Here is a 9760-nt window from a genome sequence, read left to right as displayed (position 1 = left end):
AAAGAGCGGGTGACAACACACCGTCACACCCATTCGGTGTCTGATGGGAGTGACAAAGTTTCACCCCCATCTGACGTGGGACGGGTGTGATGTCCTACCCAAACCCGCTCTTTTTTGGATAGGGGACCATACAAAAAAGAGTGGGTGGCAACACACCATCACGCCCCCCACTCATAAAGTTTCACCCCCAAACTACTAAGAGAAAGAAAGAAATATATGGGGATAAATGAAAAGCTAACTCATAATATATATGGGTAGAAGATACAAACTGAGAGAAGATACAAAATGAAGGGCCCTAGATACAACAAGAGAGAGGGAGGAGACTCCAATATCAATCCACAAACTCTCTAGCTCCAAGGGTCTCCAAGATGCTCACATGATTGTGTTGGGATAGGGGTCCTCCCTTTTTTCTGTTAACTTGCCAAAGTGTGAGTTTCATAATGAGAACTAGATGAGAGTATATAATCACCTCTTCGTCGCTCCACTCATACTGCACAAACTTGGTGCTGCTCTTGCGCATCTGACCCTGCCCATAGTAGTGCCTTGTAACTAGCATGCTGCAAGTATCAAATGAGAATCCATAATAATCAGTCACATCACACTCAAGGGTGCACTTGGGCCTAGTGCATCGCAGAATGTAGTAGTCCACCACATGCATTGCCCTCCTTGATAGTGACTGCCAAAAAAATCACCCACTGTCACATCAAGTAGTGTGTGAGGATCGAAAGCGGTGGGGGTAATGCTCCTCACTCTGGCCTCAACACCTGCTCCAACCAAGGATCAACCCACTCTTGCATCTCACATAGTGAGTGGTCACTATTGATACATGGCCCACAAAAGCATGAACGATGCCATGTGAAGATGGTGGGGTCATCATAGGATGTGCTCCTGATGGAGTGTAGCCTAAGTTCTCCCTAAGTGTACCATCCACTATCGCACAATCTAGAGAAGCACCATCCAAGGACACTACTATCAACACACCAAAAGAACATCTTGACAATCTTGGCATCTCGCTGATGAGGGAAGGAAGAGGCATTAGTAAAAATCGAAACTCATTTTGGGGCCTTTTAGGGTTTAGGAAAAATAGCCCTCGACCAATCAATGGAGGGCCAATGTAACGTTGGAGGAAATAATAAATAGGAGGAAAAAAGAATAAAAGTCATATTCAGATAGAGAACGGCGAGTTTGCATTGAATGAAGATATCTTTTTCATTTATTATAATTGATATTGTCATCTTCGGTGCAAGATTTGCAATGCAAAATTTGGTGATTCGGACATCCCCGGCGTGTCCGGAGCGGTCCAAAACCTCCAAAATGACACTGGAAGCGCTGAAAACGGGCATTCGGAGGCCCGAAAAAGGCCGAAAAGGGCCAGCCAGGAAAATTCACTGGGAAAAGCGATTTGGTGTTAGTCTGCTCTGCAAGGGCCGGCCAGGAAAATTCACTGCTGCCAGACTGGCCCTTACAGCAGACTAACACCAAATCGCTTTTCCCAGTGAATTTTCCTGGCCGGCCCTTGCAGCAGACTGACACCAAATCGCTTTTCCCAATGAATTTTCCTGGCCGGCCCTTTTCGGCCTTTTCTGGGCCTTCGGATGCCCGTTTTCAGCGCTTCCGGTGTCGTTTTGGGGGTTTTGGACCACTTCGGACGCGTCGGGGATGTTCGAATCACATGTTGCCAGACTGACACCAAATCATGTTTTTCGGCGAATCTCTATAGTTGCATGTACTTGCTTTAATATTTTTTTGCTGATTTTGGGTGAAGAAAAATAAAAAAAATCGTGAATTTCTTACAGGGCCCCAAAATGAGTTCTCTCTTTTCCTAATGCAACACCATTGGTCAAATACGCATTGCACCAATCCACTAATTACTGTGCATCTCAAAAGTGCTCATTTTGCCATGGCAAAGCTGGTGACGTCTGAGGGTGCGTTTGATGCACACACTCGCACCATCATGATCCCCCTTTCCATGCTCGGTCTTGAAGAAACTCCAAATCACCTTGTAACCTGTCATGCGTTGTGCTAAGAATATAGCCAATAAAATTGATGAGCACTCTTGACTGTTTCCCACATCCATCTGACCATATCCATCACCCTGTCCATGTGACCCCATGCTCCCTCAAAAAGTCACCATATTGATAGAAGCAATGCTACACAAAGTGGGTGCTGTGAGAGTGATCATCACTAATGTAAAAGTGATACTCTCTAATGATGACTCATTCCTTTGGGGTACTTGCTATGCCCATCCAGTGTTGCCATGGCATGTCGATAACTATTATGCACCATGATGGCCACCTAATCAAGCACACAAGAATGGGAAATGTTAGATTCATAGACAACAACAAAAATATCTAGAAGACCTTAAATTGAAAATGAGGCAATGTCTCAGGAAATACCTGCTTTGAAAAGTAGTACTCTGGCTGAATCTCCTGTTGTGGTGCGAACGTGTCATTCTCTGCGAAGTCAACCACAGAGACAACTACACCAGTAGAAAACTATTACAGGCTACCACGGAATTGACGGTCCGGCCACTTGGCACTGTGAGAATGATGTATATAATCATAAACGGAAGATGTAAATGTGCTCATGAACTCATTGTGTGCTGAATGGCACTCCACTAGCTGTGATCTCCTCGATTGCCCATATGTCACATACTCATACTGCCGCCATGTCACCACCTCGATTGCCCACAGAGACAACTACACCAGTAGAAAACTATTACAGGCTACCACGAAATTGACGGTCCGGCCACTTGGCACTGTGAGAATGATGTATATAATCATAGACGGAAGATGTAAATGTGCTCATGACATGTCACCACCTTGACCACCGAGGAATCCTCCTTGCATATGTGAAGCACGGCCAAGCTGCCACATGTCCCCATGACACAAGACATCTGATGGTAGATGGCATCCTTTTCCCGTGGGTAGAATAGTGAGTGAATTAAATTCCTTGAACTATAAGGCACCACTCCTCGATGCCAAGATAAGCCACGAAAGACATCATATAAAATCTAAAATCCGACGTGGTACCTACAAAGACATGTGTTACACTGCCTTGAGTAGTGCAAAAACAAAGGCTTGTAAGACTTGAATGAACATTGGCTAATGGTGATCTCACGGTGTGAAGACTTGAACTTAAAGTACAACTCTATCTGTGTTATCCCAAGAAAGAAAGCCCCATATATTTTTGTACTCCCCCGACAAACCCTATGTCGCAATGCCTTCTTGTACTTTGGTGATGCATGACAATGCTCCTCCCAAAACCTCTCTATCATCGCCCTTATCGCAGAGGGTCTAGTAAACGACTGCATCTAGGTGCACGACCACTACTTGCCCATAGAGCACCCTCAATCCTAGTATCCAAGCATGCTATCCAAGCATGCTCCATAAAATGCTCGACGACGAATTTAAAGTATGCGAGAAGTGGTGCAATGCGTACCTGGTAGGACACTACTGGAAACAAATGCTATAAGCGCCCGCTTTGCATCCAATCTATCTAAATACATCTTACGCTTGAGTGTGTTATAGGACTATCTTAGGCTCAGTAGTAGACTAGAACCAGCCCTCCTAACGTGTGGGCTGAAATCGTAGAAGTGACGGTACACTGTGCCATGCGTGAGTGTGCTGTAGCAGCGCATCTAGCATACTAGATTGTGATGCTACATTGAGGTCATCAAAGTACTTGTTGAAGATAGCATTGGCATGGTTTTGTGTACCACTAGACAGGGATTTCTCATTGAGAAGATTCCTTATGAGTGACACTAGAGAGTGGAGTGTCAAGAACATTACGAGCACATGGTCGACCATGTCATCATCATCGCCGAAGTGAGGAGTGGTGGTGGGAAGCGCATGTGCACAACTTCGAGGAGGACTGGCATCAAGTTCATGGGCCGCACTAGATGGAGGAGTGCCGAGCTCATAGGTGTCATCAAGGAGAGGCGAGGAAAACTTGAGGGGTGCGCCCGAGGGTGGATAGGCACTGGGTAGAGGATTGGAAAGCTCATGGGAGGCGCCTGAGAGAAAGGAGTGGCAAGATCGGAGGGTGCACCCAAAGATGGAGATGTACCTAACGCCTAGAAAGGAGTGACTAGTTCATGGTGGGCGACACCCAAGAGAGGAGTGCCAAAAGGTGTTGCGGAGGCACTAAAGATAGGACTGTCCATCTAATGGACGGCGCCTGAGAGTGGAGTGGACAACCGCATGGGCAACATGTAAGGAAGGAGTGCTATCGCAGGCACTTCCTCGTCTTCCGGCTGTATGAAGGTATATCTGTCTCCTCCTCCCTACCACATATCTATGTCCTCCCTACCGTATGCACTTCCTAGTCTTCCGGCTGTATCCGTCTCCTCCTCCCTACCGCCGGCACTTCCTAGTCTTCCAGCTGTACCCGTCTCCTCCTCCCTACCACCACAGGCACTTCCTCGTCTTCCGGCTGTGCGGTTGCAATTTCATTTTTTGTCCATCTTAATTGGTTCTCTGTGTGAATGGCAGTTTTGATTTGTGCATAAGCGACATATAGGTTTTCAACATCAATGTTTTTTTCTTAGGAATTTTTCTTTTATTATTTAAAAAATATAAATTATATTTATATTTTAAAAATTATAAATTTCTAACTTATTTCTTTTTTGTTGTTTTATGTAGTGAAATGTCAAAAATGAAAAAAAGAGCAAGAGAAACAACGACTGAACATGCACACATTTCATGGTATGATAGGCTATTGTATGAAAGATATTGATAAGCCTCATTATAAAAATATGTCACATAATATTAGTGCTGAAGATATTTCAATGGGAATAAAAATTTACATGCAATATGGTGCAGATGATTTGAAGAGCAAAGTTTGTCTTACTCCAACAAACATTTTTGATAGAGCATTGATGTTTTGGAAGTTCTATTTAAAGCATCCTTTAGGCAATAATTTCTGCACCACCATTCATAAAATGATCAAGACAGGAAAGTACTACCCATCTTCTAATTGGATAACACCATATCAAGGAAGAGGAATGGAGCTTCAAAAAGTTGATGCTTTATGGAGGACAATGGTATATCCATCCAACACAACAATGAAAGATACATTTTTATTAATAAACAGAATTTCGATGCTTCACATCCAAGATTAGATTGGTTCATGAATAGATGGAAAAGAAATGAGAATGAAGTTGACGATTTCAGGTATGCCTTTAACGAGGATGAAATAGTAGGGAATTTATATAAGACAAATAAATGATAGTGACAATGAGGAGAACATCCACAAGCTAGAATATATTCCTTTATTCTAAAAAAAGAAAATTGGTATTGTAATCACTTGAAATATAAAAAAAATGACATTTTTAATATGTTTCTTTCAAATATGAATCCATAGGAATTTTTGTCATGAAAAATAAAAAATATCTATGGTTTTCTATTTGTCGTCCTCTTTTTAAACCGAGAGTTATAATTTTATCCGAATAGATCCGAATAGTAGAGTGAAATAGTAGAGAAAAGTTTTCGGTTGGCGGGGAAAATGGAGGGTTGAGAAAAGGTCGGTGTTGCGTTGGGCTTCGCTTGCAAAATTCTTCTCCCTGATGTGTTCCCTGGTGGCTCTTGTCGATGATGGTTTTTCCTTGTTGCCGACCTCCGGTTTGGTGCATGGGTTACTTGCTTGCTTTTGCCGGTTATCATGAGATGCTTTGCGCTTTTGTCGACGACTTGCTTTGCGGGGGGTTTTGCTGGCTTACCGCCGGCCACCTTACGGGTTCGTCGACGGTTCTCGGCCCTCAAGAGTGTGTCTTGTGGTTGGGTTTGTTGGCGCGGTTGCTCGGTCTTCTTATTTGAGGGTGGTGTGACAACCGTGTTGGTTCGTTGGTGGTGGGTGTTGTTGGTGAAGCTGGGGGCAATTGGTCCCTCCCTCTCTCTCTCACGCTACTTGGGCAACCCCTCTCTCTCTCTCTCGCTCGTTCTCTCGTAGCCAGTCTGGGATTAGGAACAAATGGTTCTTACATTGGGCCAATTTGTCGGAACCATACAGCAGAGAGGTGCACGCGTAGCTGTATACGTGCTGGATGAGAGAGGGTGTTCGCCTACACCTTTGGGTGGTCCCTAAGTTCTACAAAAAGAGGCGGGAGTGGAGCTCACATTGGATCTGCGACGATGCAGGGCTGGATACTGAGATGATGTTGCTACCAGAGCCTGCTCTCGAGTCTACATCGGCTGAGTAGGGGAAGGATCGGTGTTGATAGTGTAGAAATGCGGGGCTACGGCGGCGGTGCACCGGGATAAAGGTGAGGCGTGGTGCCCTTGGCATGAAGGTGGCTGTTGGGGCATTTAGGCCCTTTACAGACCGCCTATGGGTCTCACAATACCACCCAACACGTGGGCAGTCAAAAAGTGCCCTGTGCACTCTTGAATGGGCGTACCCCATTACATACCAACTGCCCATGCTCTGTTTATTAAAAAAGTGACTGCCCATGCATGGGCTCTCTCTTTATACACCGCCCTTCCTCAATGTGCATCTCCACCAGCATGTTAACCTGCATATACATGCAACATGTAAAGAGCCCCAGTCAGTGCATGCCTACTCCCAATTTGGTGCTCAACACATACGATACAAGTGCAAGTGCAAGTGCTCCTACTGTCTTACTATACTATGGAAGAATGAATTGGCAATCAATGATCACTTACCCACATACTTACATGCTTCACCCTGTAACTTACAAGATGCTCCCAAACTTCATCAATACCATGCAAAAACAATCATACAAATAGAGAGTTGGGGACTTGAGCCCCATCACCACAGCGATTGTGGCTACACCCGAGAGGAGGGGAGGGGATGAACTAGATTTATCTTACCCCCTCCCCTCCTCCCATCTACAAAAAAGAATGAGAATCAGTAGGCATATGAAATTTAAAAACCAAATAAACATCACAATTAAATAATCCAAAAGATGTTAAGATGTTTGGGAGCCAAAATCAGAATCCTCAAGTAAGGATGCAGAGAAAGAAGGTGATAAGCCTAAAAAGAAGGGCAAGTGTCACTATAAAGCCAATAAAACATGATGTCTTAGAGAAAAACAAAATACCAACATTGTGTCCAAAGTCATAACATCCAAGCACTATTTCATCCCTACTCACTATTGTCACTCTCATCAGCCGAGTCATGATCACCAAATACAATTCTCACATTTGTCCTCTCTCTCTCTCTTTATACATAACTCTAGCAAGATTGTCTCTCCTTGCAGCGCCCCCAACCTAGGATGAATCAGGCGGTGCTGTTTCTGATGATTGTACCCTCTGCACAATCACTGAGGTCTACACCAAAGTTGTAACCTCAGCAAGACCCACTTGCAGCCCATTCTAAATGATTGGATCCAAAGCCAATGCATCATTGTTTGCTCTCTCCACCTCCACTTGTGCCTCTCGAACCCAGCCTCCGTCAAATGAATCTCCATGCACAATGCACATGTTATGAAGGACCAAACAAGTGCTTACCATCTTCCGCACATTCTGTAACAACATGTCACATCTCTTCAATAAAATACAAAAGCGGGCTTTCAGCATTCCAAAAGCCTGCTCCACAGGCATCTGTGAACTAGATTGAATGTAGTTTCAAAAGTACTGCTCAGGGCATAATCCATCCTTATGTTCTTTAAATGGAGGAAGCATTCAAAACCTTGCAAGGTAAGCACAATCACCAAGTAAACAATAATTGCCTAAGCTCTTTGATTCACACCTCTGTCCTAGATCACTTCTTTGGAATACATTCCAATCATACATAGAACCTACCCAACCAACGTCATAATCCCAAACCAAGCAGTTAGAAGCAATGGTCATCTACAAAATTATAGAATGAAACCCCTTCCGGTTAAAGTAGTCCTCATGGTGCACATGAGGGGCAATAATTGGAACATGGCTACCATCCACTCCACCAATGACAAACGGAATGCCATATATTGCCTGAAATCCTTCAGCAATGATATGCATTCTATAAGAAGAAGGCCATTTAATGTACAGGTCATGAAGACCTGATGTGGAGATTGCATCACATACAAATCTGCTATTACTTGTAAGTTCGATCTTGTAGCTAGACGGTGCAAAGCCGCACACACGCTTCTCCACACTAATTGCCTTTCGATAGTTAGTCTTAGACCATTGCAAGCGAGGAGCAAGCCGTGCAGTCAAGAAGTGAAATGTTTCCTTGCTTAGGCGGAGCCTACTCTTGAACATTCTGTCTGAGTAGCTTCCAAGCAGACCACGCTCCATAAAAGTTTGGGGTCTAGGATAAGCCCGACATGACCGTCGCTCATGTCTCCTTCTAGCAATCTGAGCCTACCGTGCCAGGCCAAACTCGAGCCATGCATTGACTCAGTATGGATACATGTTGCATGCATAAATCCTCCTCATCATAATATGAATCCATCATCTCAATCATTGCAATCAAAGAAATTATGATTGAGATGATACAAAGTACAAGAATTAACTCGTCTTCCATCCCTTGCAATACATGGAAGAATAGCTAACTTCCTATGATTACTGTTGGAATTAGGGTTGCAGGAATGCACACACAACTTCAAGAAGATGAGGAAGCTTGAGCACAACACAGTAGTGTATTATGAGTGCCAAAAATGAAAGATGACAAGCCCTAGAAGATAATGGGCGTATATACAATGCACGGGGGAAAAAACCTCCTAGTGAGGGAAAAAGTGCCCCGGCGGTCCTAAGTGTGTTCACACACATCACTACTATAATATGGTAACAAATCCCCCCTGGAGTGATGCGGTGAACAAGAGCTAGCACTCATGTATAGGGAAGTGTCTAGCTATGTGGACGAATCCACAAAAGGGAGTAAGCCCAAAGCTTTGCGAAAAGCTTCGAACTTCTCACGAGGCAGAGCCTTTGTGAAAAGGTCTGCAAGGTTATCCTGTGTTGGCACATAAGCCAAACTGATCTCTCCTGCAGAGAGTCTCTCCCTGACATAATGGTAGTGCACCTCAATGTGCTTCGTACGAGCATGGAACACTTGGTTCCGCGCAACTGCCAATGCGCTCTGACTGTCAGTGAAGATGGTGGTGGCAGATGGCTGCCCAACACCCAAATCAGCCATAAGGCGTCTGAGCCACACACACTCAACCGTAGCTGTGAAAGCTGCCCTGTACTCAGCTTCACAACTAGAAGTGGCCACAGTAGGCTGCTTCTTGCTCAACCATGATATGCATGAGCTTCCAAGCATGAAGCAAAAACCACTCGTGGACACGCGTGTGTCATAACAACCAGCCCAGTCAGAATCTGAAAAAACATGTAAATCTGGCGGCAATGATCCCCCCTTGGGATAAAACAACCCAAGATGCCGAGTACCACTCAAATAGCGAAAGATACGCTTCACTGCCTGCCAATGCTTAATGCCTGGGCTATGCATAAATCTGCTCACCTGTGAGACTGCAAACTGAATGTCTGGCCTCGTAATGCATACATAAATGAGGCAACCAACAGCTGTCTGATAGAGTGTGACATCAAAGTGATCTCCAGCATCATGAAGACTCAACTTCAAACCTGTCTCCATTGGAGTAGCAATAGGCTTGCAGTCTTCAAGGCCAAATCTCCGCAACAATGTTTCAATATACTTTGTCTGACACAAAGCAATACCTCCATCACACTGCTTAAATTGTATCCCCAAATAATGATGCAAATGCCCCAAATCTGACATCTCAAAAGAGGCATTCAAATCAGCCTTAAAATCAGCAATATGACTCTCATTTGGTCCTGTGAGCAGCATGTCATCGACA

The sequence above is a fragment of the Cibotium barometz genome, chromosome 26 (genome assembly GCF_041138505.1).
Source record: "Cibotium barometz isolate CiBa-2024 chromosome 26, ASM4113850v1, whole genome shotgun sequence".
Lineage (NCBI taxonomy): Eukaryota > Viridiplantae > Streptophyta > Polypodiopsida > Cyatheales > Cibotiaceae > Cibotium > Cibotium barometz.
The sequence above is the reverse complement of the archived record's forward strand: the minus strand, read 5'-3'. Positions refer to the sequence as shown.